This window comes from Agelaius phoeniceus, chromosome 1 (assembly GCF_051311805.1).
Source record: "Agelaius phoeniceus isolate bAgePho1 chromosome 1, bAgePho1.hap1, whole genome shotgun sequence".
NCBI lineage: Eukaryota > Metazoa > Chordata > Aves > Passeriformes > Icteridae > Agelaius > Agelaius phoeniceus.
The window spans coordinates 68,654,282-68,664,623 of record NC_135265.1 but is presented as its reverse complement, the minus strand read 5'-3'; positions in this window follow the sequence as shown (position 1 = coordinate 68,664,623).

Genomic DNA, 10,342 nt, shown 5'->3' with positions numbered 1-10,342 from the left:
CTGGTGCTGCCCCAGGGTCTCACAGAGAGGTGAGCTCCCACCGCCAGAGCCAGGTGGGTGATGGAGCCCTTTTTTATCATTTATTTATTAATTAAATGCGCTGTGATAAGGCAGATCTACATGCAGGTCCACACACAGCTCTGCAGGCTCGCTGGGGCCTCGGCAGCCGGGAACTTGAACAAACAGCACCATCAGGTGGCTCTCCGGGAAATAGATGTGTGGAAGCACCCAGGGTATCTCCAGGCAGACCTGGCCATCCCTCCGCTCTCCTCTTCCAACCCTCCCAGGAGGGAGGGCCCACAGCCCCTCCTGGCAAAATCCAAGTCCAAAATTGTTAGAGAAAGCTCCAATGGCAGCAAGACACATCCATAAAAAGTGTTAAGGGAAAATTTTTTATCTGCTTCCTTTCCCCTGGCATGCAAGTCTTTTACGTAGTGTCCTTTCCATTGCTGTAGGCTGTGTGTATCCCAGCTCTAACTACATGGTTTAAATGACTCCTTTACAGGTCACCAGGCTTCCAGAGCACCCATCTGAGCATGGTACAAGGTTCAATTCCCTCCCTTAGCCTCTTCAATTTTTGAGGGCACTCTCAAATCAATGTTTTCACTTTGAAAATAGTTCCTTGTATACAACCCCCATTGGTGCACTGCTGGCATCCATCTCCCCCCAGCTGCACAGGGAAGGAGGAGGATGCCTCCTTCAGCCTCAGGCAGGTGCCCTTCCACCAGAGACTGCCTTTGAAATACTTGGCTCCTTCAGCCTGTTTGCTGCCTTCTCCTGTGGCTCACGTATTTGGTCAGTGCAAAGTGGGAGCAAAGCCTTTCCCACTAACTAACCAGAGCAGCTTTGATCCCCTGAGTCACAGAGCAGATAGCACCCCAACACACATAAAGACAACAGATTCAGCTTCTAGAATCCAGACCTCAGCCATTTCACAAACTCTGCTCTCAGGCTCCAGCTTGTCACCTTTACCTATCCCCCTAAATAGAGAAGAGCAGTGGGTAAGACAATCTGAAGGAAAGCAAAATGCTCTTGCACCCACAGTGCTGCAGTGACTGCAGCCATACGTATTCTATTTCCATGATTACCGGAGGAGGGACCTATGCCATCAGTCTCAGCTGCTTTTCACATACCTGGATTTTAGAAGATTTTTCTTTAGGTTGTTCTCTCTTCAGTGAATAATTAGATATTTCTAATGGTCTCCTAGCAGAACTAAGGTAGTTTAAATATTAATGCATATAAAGAATATGTTTAGTTGTTTGTATATTTATTTGTTTATGCATACATGTTCCTATAAGTAAATATATGTATGCCTTACATTTATATAAGACACAGAAATCAATAGGCACATAAGCACACACACAGTCACATTCACAAACCTAAAGGAAAATTATTCAAAAGTGTGGTTACTCAGTTCCTCTAGGAAACAGCTCAGTTCACAGTTTCAACCTTGAGTGCCCACAGTCTGAGCTTACAGTAACAGCTCTGAAAATCAGGACCTTCCATTGTTATGTTTGTGCTTATGCATACAGAAGGACCGATTTACATATCTAATTTCAGGCCTCTAATTTTCAAAACCTTGCGGCCTGAAGAGACAATCCAGTGTTTCCAGTTATACTGCCTCCAGGGGCACTTCTGCACAAAACACATCATCCAGTCACCTTGAAGGGATGTCAAAGCATTGCAAGTTGTTGACAGCCCATCTCAAAAAACCTCTGCCTTCTGTAATAAAGAGACCTCCCAATTCCCAAATATGCTCAATGCAATAAAATTTTTGAACATCCCATATAAAGTTGATAATAGAGCACCTATCACAAAAGACAAAAAAAGAAGAGGAAATGAGATTATATTTCCCATCATGACATCTGCATTAAGCTCAATAGCTGCTTATTTCTACTATAATTGTGCCAAAGTCATTTTGAATTTCATTTCGTTCATGCACCTTGCTCTGAAGCTGAGATATTTTGGGAAAAACAATGCACAAGACAGTACTTAAATGCAATGGCAACATCTCACCAGTTGCTACTAATGATGTCAGAGGAGGTCAGGTGGGCACAGAAGTAAGAATTGTCCCTACCTTTGTACACTTTTTGAGTGGCTAAATAGCACCCAGGAGAACTGAGGTCTTCCTAGGACAGCAGGAATACAGAACTAAGACAAAGGAATATCTTTTTTCCTGCCACCTTAATTCTCTTTACTTTCAGGCTCTCCCTCAGCCCTTGTCTTCTATTTTTCTGTAAAAGGAGAATGCAGTGCTAGGGGAAGTCAGCTTGCAGCAGCATTGGATCATGGGAGAGCCGGCACAAGCCACCTCCAGGCACTTCTATAAGTACCTCTTTTCTACACTGGGCTGTCAGTTGTGCTGCTCTATTCTTGTAGAGCCATGGAGCAAGATGCTTGGGGTGGGTTTGTTGGCAGATCAGTAGGGAATCATAATATTCCTGCCAAATTCATTTTCTCATGTGACCTGAGCTTGACTTAGAACATGGATTTCCTACAGAGACAAGTTTGAGCAGTGCCAGGAATTTGAAAGCCAGGTGGTCTGCAAAGCTTCTCCCCAGGCTCTGAGATCCTATTTCCTCGCGTCATTCTTTCCAGACAGCATGGAGTGCGGGCTGGGGTGCTCACAGCAAACTGAGTGCTCAAAACCAATGCAATTGCTCCTTCCACCACCATAATCCTCTGGAAGAGACTGTGACAGAAGTGGGAGGAAAGATAAGCACGTTTTCTGCTAGGAAACAGATTCAGACAGGCTTTGACCAAGAACGCTAGTGAAACTTTTCTCTGCCAGAGGAAACTCTAAAAAAAAAAAATCCCACTTTTTCATCTCGGCAACATCCAAATCTGGCTTAGCTAGTCCAAACTGTCATGTCCTTACTAAATCAGAAATCCTATATTTGCCTATTTGGAAGGGAAAGCTATCAGGCAAAGGCAGATAGCTTTCTTCAGAAAAGTCTATCCATAGGTTCACTGATCTTGTGGGACAAGAAGGTCCATATATTAATTTTAGATATCTGGCAATCTGCATACTAGAAATACCATATGGCTCCCATCCATACTGACTTCTATTAAGGAAACAAAAGCTAGAATGAGCTGGAAACTCTCCCAGATGATGATCTCTGAATATCCATTGAGAAAAAGCAGCCTACCTTAATATATTACTTACCCCATCCCTAAGAAACTCTCATTAAAAAAAATAATTTTGGCTCCCTGAAGACGAACAATAGCAGTGTTACAATTGTAATGGGATATCAGACCAGGACCTGGACCAAATATCACAGTCACAGAATGGTTAAGGCTGGAAGGCACCACTGGAGGTCATCTAGTCCAACCTTCCTGGTCAAGCATGACTCCCTACAGCACATTACTCAGGATTCTGTCCAGATGGCTTTTGAGTGTCTGCAGAGAGACTCCGCAGCTTTTCTGGGCAATTTGTTCTAGTAAAAAAAGTAAAGAAGTTCTTACTCATGTTCAGGTGAAACTTCCTGTATATCAGTTTCTGCCCATTGCCTCTGTCCTTGGCACCCCTGACGCTGCTTTTCTCACTGTTTTGTCTCAGCAGGAACCAGGAGTAATGCACAGATTACAGCTGTCTGCTTCTGGACTTCTTAATCTTGTACAGCTACAGAAGGATCCCTGACACAGAGCAGGGAGTCGCCGCATCATCCTAAAATGGCTCCTGTCATTCCCTCTAGAAACATTACAGAAGTGGCAATGGTCCACAACACATATAATCCCATATCTATAATTGCTGCCTTGTTGGCAAATTCCCGTCACAGATTGCACTCAGTTCTATCCCACCCTCACATCAGATGCAATCCACACCAACCTGTGCCTGCTGGAGTGCCTGGCTGAGGGAGCAAGATGGAGAATAGCTCACTGCACTGGCACTCTTGGGAGACAGAGAACTCAGACTTTGGCAAGTCTGAACCCTGCACCTCAGCTGAAGCCACCCCTGTATCACCTCTGCTTCCTGTGGGCCAAGGAAGGGATGGATGTAGCGTGTCCTTCTCCTCCACTCTCCCACTCCCCTACTCCTTTCTATCCACCTTAGATGCAGTCGCAGCAGCCAAGCTCTCTACGCACAACGTGGAGGGAGTGATATCTCCCAAAGAAGCAGCATTTGAAAAAGCACAAGTCACTGAGAAAGCAACCTCCCTGTTGTCATTGTGCTGATGGGTAGGGGACACTCAGAAAATCTGTGTTTCTACAGTTACAGAACAGCAGGATAAACTCAGGAATAGCTTTTCTGAGAGAAACTGCAAACTCCCTTAGCACACTTCTGGAAGAATGTAGCTGGGAGAGTGTCAGCAGAAGCTTTGAAATTCATTTGCATCAGACTCACAACTTTCTGGCAGTAGGCTGACCAGTCTGAAATTCACTCCTTAAATCCATGAGAATCCAGTTTAGTCTTTCTTCAGCTGTAGTTCCTCTGCCTCCTTTTTTAGTGTCCAAACAAATCCAACATCTCCACCCATCAGTCAGAAAGGAGAAGAGAAACACAGGTTAGGGAACATTCAGGTACCACAAGGGAACAAATGGCATAGTATGTCAATGAAATCCCAAATTATTGTCTAACTTAAGCCTTGCTTTCTTTCCTGGAAGGGCTGAGCTGCTTGTTCACAATGTCTGCTGCTGGTAATTCCACTTTCAATTGCTCTCCTTTTTACAGTTCTCTCTCTGAATTGGCACTTCTTTAGGTATCTCCCAGTACATGATTACGAGACCATTTTTAAAGACTGCACATTAGGCCTCTGTGGAAATCAATTAGATCATGTTAGGGAAGGAAGACTATCATTGCCAGGTGATCCAGAAGCACAAGGGTAGCTATTTTAGACATTTATCCCTGCTTGCAGATGGCTGTTCAATCCAAAACCCTGCTGAGTTGCCAAGTTCCCCAACATAATATTTGTATGACTACGAAATTCCACCGCTGCACTGTGTGCATTGGCTGTAGATACCTGATACCCACAGATATCACTTCCTGCCCTGTTGGGTCACCTGCAAACAGAATTTGTCTGTAGAGCCAGGAACTCTGCTCCTTAGATCAAACATTAACTAGTCCTTGGCTGAGTCTGCTCTGTCACAAGGTCCCAGGGCGTATTATGGAAGGAGTGTCTGGACACCGCTGAGCATTTCCTAGGCAGGAAGCTGAGCTTATTCTACAGAGTCACTCCCCCATGAACACAGAGCAACCTGCCAAGATGGAGAAACGCTTCTACCAGGAATGGAGAAACATTTCCACCAGAGTTGCAAAAATGGATGGATAGCACATGACTCAATGCAACTGTCCTGGTGTGCTGTTCCTTACTGCCTAACATGCACTGATCTGCATTGATCCAAAATTACGCTCCAGCACCTGAGTGTTGGCAAACAAATTCAGTCTGTCCAGGAGGGCCACTGGGTTTTGACAGAGGCCATTGATCCACTGTGATCCTGATTCAACACCAATTTAAACATATTGCCTGGCTGAAGACCCACTCACGAGCACTGTCATGAGGCAATGCATAAGAGACTAACTTCTGACATAATGACACCTGCCAAGTTCATGCTGAACCAAAGGCTGTTTCCATGTCTAATTGAAGATGCCTCACCAAAGCCATGCACTGAGAGGCAGTTCACAGAAGGGAGAACACACCAGTGTGAAACACCTTTTCTCACTCCTTTGAAGTTGAGGTTTCAAAGCTTCTCCCATTCTGAACTTTATCTGAACAGGACGTCACCTCTAAGGCAGATCAGAGCTCTTAGCCCAGGAGAAGTCCCCACGTTTTGAGCTCCAGCTCTCAAGAAGTAAAAAAGTCTGTTAAACTATACAGGCTATTCTGGATGTGGAGTGTTCTCCTAACTGCAGTGCTTGGTCCTGGTGCTGAGAAAATTCCTCTTCTGATAAGGCATATTTCCACAATATTGTAACAGCTCTTTCATAAGAAGCTTGGAATTCAGTGAAGTGGTATTTTCTAAGGAGAACAGTATCCACTAGAAAATTCCCACCCACCTCAAAACCTAACTCTGCAGCCATAATTCTGCACAGCTACAGAGACTGGTTGGTGGAACTGAGGAGAGGAGAGACAGAAATAAATGAATATTTTTTCCTTTGCACCAAAGCAGTTTTTGCCACTTTTATCCTGGCTATGATTTTGGAGCCCACATGATTCCAAGGCCAGAATTTCTTTTCAGCCTTAGACCACATACATTTGCATCATGAACATGCAATGTAAACCTCAAATAAATGTATGTGTCATTGTCTCTGCTCTGTGTAATTAAGTCTGCTTTCTTCCTTCCCATTCCCTTATGTAAAGGTGCACACCGAGGACAAGTTGACAAAAATGACAATGCTAGTCCAAGAATAACATCCAAAACTTTCAGTCAATCCTACTTTTCATGGACATATATTCACCTTAGGCACATCACAAGCATGGCTGTCCTCTCCAGACAGCACCAGAACAAACTTATCCTACATTTTCTCCTTGCATGCAAACAAATGGCAGAGGGATAGTATATAAAACTCGCCTTTCTGCTCTACGATCACAGAATGGTTTGGGGAAAGTTTGAAGTCATCCAGTCCAACCTCTTGCAATAGGCAGGTAGATTTTCAACAGAATCAGGTTGCTCAGAGCCAGATCTAACATGGCCTTGAATGTTTCCAGGCTCTTTGGGCAACCTGCTCCAGTGTTTAACCAACCTCATCATAAAAAACTTCTTCCTTATACTTAATCTAAATTTACTCTTACAGTTTCAAAGCAATAAATCTCATCTTATTCCTACAGACATTAATAAAAACCCTGCCCCCATATTTCTTGTAAGCTCTCTTTAACTATTGAAAGTCTGCAATAAGATGTCCCTGGAACTTTTTCTTCTCCAGGCTGAACAAGCCCAACTCTGTCAGCCTTTCCTCACAGGAGAGGTATTCTATCCCACTAATAATTTCTGTGTCCCACCTCTGCAAATGAGGAACATAGCTGCTTCATGACAGCAGCCTAATTTCACCATGTTTCCATGACTGCCCACCAGTCCACTCCAGGAAAGACTAGTTTTTAACGAGAGGGAAAGGCTTTACACTGCACACCTCTATTACAGCTGCACAGCCTAAGGTGTGTATGTTGGTACAAGCACACTCCCTCTCCATTTGGCAGCAGATGAGCCAGGAAACTTTATCCTGTCGCACAGGCTGTAGAATCCAGATGGAGTCCTGAAAAGTTGTAACAACATGCAACTGAACATTTAATATAAATTATAAAGAGAAGAAAGTTCTTTCCTTTTCTCCATACTACTGACTACTCCCTTTTCCTTAAAGCTTTAGTTCTAAAATGAGCTGTTAAAATTTAAAAAGTAGCTACCAGAGTAGTCTGCTACTACATAGTAGTAGTACTATAAAGTAGTATAAAGTGAAATTTAAACCTGATGTGTATAAAACCATATAGACTTATCCTATATATTCCAAATAGCACCAGTGTTCCATGAAGAGCAGACAGTTCTGAAAAGCAGTTCAGTCCCAGGCAGCCACTAAGGGCTTGTACTGAGAGCATACCAGGACTCAGCAAAGCTCAGCTTTACACTGGTTACAAAAATCAGAGAATATCAGCCCCATTTGCAAGTCCTGCTAGCATCAAATTTTGTCACTTTGCAACACTCTCAGCCCCTTGGTTTGGTCTTGGAGCACTTGAAAAGACCAGGGGTGACTGGAGTAGCTGGGTTCCCACCTCAGGTACTGGGTCGGCAGCTAAGGGCTGATGGATCCCTGAAACATTCATGCCCTAGAGAAGGAAGAAGCCCTGAGGGCCTCAGGCTCCACTGTTCTCTGCTCCTGGCAGGGCTTACAAGGTGCATGAGTCCCATCAGGCACACTGCTGAGGGCATAGCACCTCAAACATCCCCAGCACGAGAAATCACAGAAAACAAAACTCAGGCACAGCTGGAAAGGGAGTGAGAGGGTAGCACATCAGCTTGTATTACATTTCTGGGTGCTGTTCTTTTTAAACTAAAATACTAAACACACTATTACAGGCACAGTAGGAAAAATTTACTTTTATTGAGAGAAAAGGTATCACCTTTGGAAAGTCTTGTCGCTTTGCAGAGAAATTTTCACTCATTGTCTTTGACTAGGAGGAGATCCATGCTGAGAAATATAATGCAGAAAGCTTTTGTTCAGAGTGAATTGCAAAAGAAAAGAAGATAAATCCGCGAAGCTTTTAATATGTAGTTTTCCCTCTGGCAACATTTCATTGTATGATACAGGCATGCAAAGATGCCAAAGGAAAGAAAGAAAGATTTTGGCTTGAAAGAAAGAACTTAAACTTTGGTTAGGACTCACCCGACACTGGACTTGCTCAATAGAGAAAAAAAAATCCTTAAATAAAACAGGCTCTTAAGAGGAAACCCCACTGCTGAAGTGAAGCACTAGCCAGGTCTACATTTGAAAAAGTTTTGCAAACACAAGTACTTGGCTGGGAGGATAGGAAAAACAACATGCCTATAACTAACTTGGCAAAAGTCACAGTGTAGGTGCAGTTGTATGAGTGCAAGCAACAGGCCCCTTGACCACCAAGCCCCGTGACTAGCTAAGCCTCTGCAGGGAACCCAGAGAGTAATTAAACAATTCAAGAGCAAGGATGCTGTATGAGCACAAGTACGAGCACAATCCATTCAGGGATGGGGGGGGAGGGGTGATTGCTATATCAGCAATCTTTTTTTTAAGACAACCTAAGAAGTTACAGACATTAATGCAACATTATCTGCTTACCAGTGGGCCTTGTATCTCTTTACTCTTCCCAATTACATTACAGATAAAATAATCTTCTTGATAGGGAACAAGAGATTTTTTTCACTCTTTAATATGTCAAAAACATCTGATCAAGGTCAAGAGTCCTCTAGGTATAAGAAGCCACCGCCCCTCAACATCCTTTGCAGACATTTTTGAGCTGTTTATCTCCTTGGTCAAAACCTTCAGTCAGGCAGATAAAGAAACACACTTGTTGGCCAGATAAGCAATGTGCCAAAACAGAATTCCTTCTGCCAGAACTGATACCATTTCTTTTAGATGTAGTTTCTCATGCCACAGGCTTTGGCTGTCTGAAGGGAAAGTAGTTCTCAGAACATATGGAATTGGTAATAAAGCTCTTTCTAGGAGATACAAGGAATGAAATGGCGAAACAGTGTCTGCAGTACATGCTGTAAAACCTGAAGTAAAATTCCACTCCAAGTAAAATTCCCTTCCCACTGAGAAAGAACAACATGGTGGGACAAAGTGGAAGTGACAGCGTGGCTTTCCAAAACATTAGCTATATCATGGCTGTTTCCCCTCAGAACATTGGCTACCCAAAACCTGCTTGAGACACACATTCCAACCTCGCACTCACAAAAAAAAAAATCTTGTGACTTGTCATTTTGAGTCAGTGTCAGGAGCACTGCCAAAAAACAAGGATGAAAAAGCTGTCTTGAAAGAGCAAGAGAGAGTCTATGCACCAGAAGGGGAAACAGTGCCTGTGTATATCAGAGTTCCCAAGCTCAGCTACAAAGTTGTATTTGGTTTCTGCTAGATCTACTCCAGGCATCCTAGTTCCAGTGAAGCTGGAAGACTTGTATCCCACAAGTCCAGTGTTGTTTCATGTTCCCAGGCTTAGACCAAAATCTCTACAAGGCAAAGCAAAGACACTTAGATGCAGAGAGGCTGCCTTCTGCCAAGAGGACTGCTTGGAGTCAGGCTTTGAAAGCCACAACCAATGGCAACACTGCTCCAACAGGATGGGCAGGCAGAAGGAAGGGTGGTAAAGAAAAGCCCATTGTCCAGGAAATCATTCTAGTCCAGATAAAAGTTTCATTTAACCCATTAACTTGTTCCCAGTAGTGTGGGCAAGTAGGCATGGAAAGAAGAATAAAAGTAGGCCAAGCCCATTTGCTTTCTCCCATGTATTTTTGCAACTTTCAGTGATTCTTATCTCAGGGGAGGTCCTGGTCCTGATTTGGTTTGTTTATTGAATGATCCCCAGGAGGTCTCTCTTTGATGCATGTATCCTATCTTTTCATTCGCTTTGTTCATTGCTATTGAGCATTAGCCTAATATTTTAAGTGAAAGATCATGATGGTGTTTCCTAAAAAACAAAATAAATTTCGAAGTTACATTCTCAAGGTCCTGATCTGAAGTACTTTGTGTTTTGTAATATATCACTATATACAATTTTCACTATCTTTATAGACTTTTGTGGCAAGAGATTTTTATTTTATGTGATTTTAGTTTAAATGTATTACAGTAATCCTAGACATTGTCTCTCCCTACCATTCCCTTTTCAATTGCTCTTGCTTTTGTCAACTATCTGCAGGGTACAACCTAAGTCCAGTCAAATCA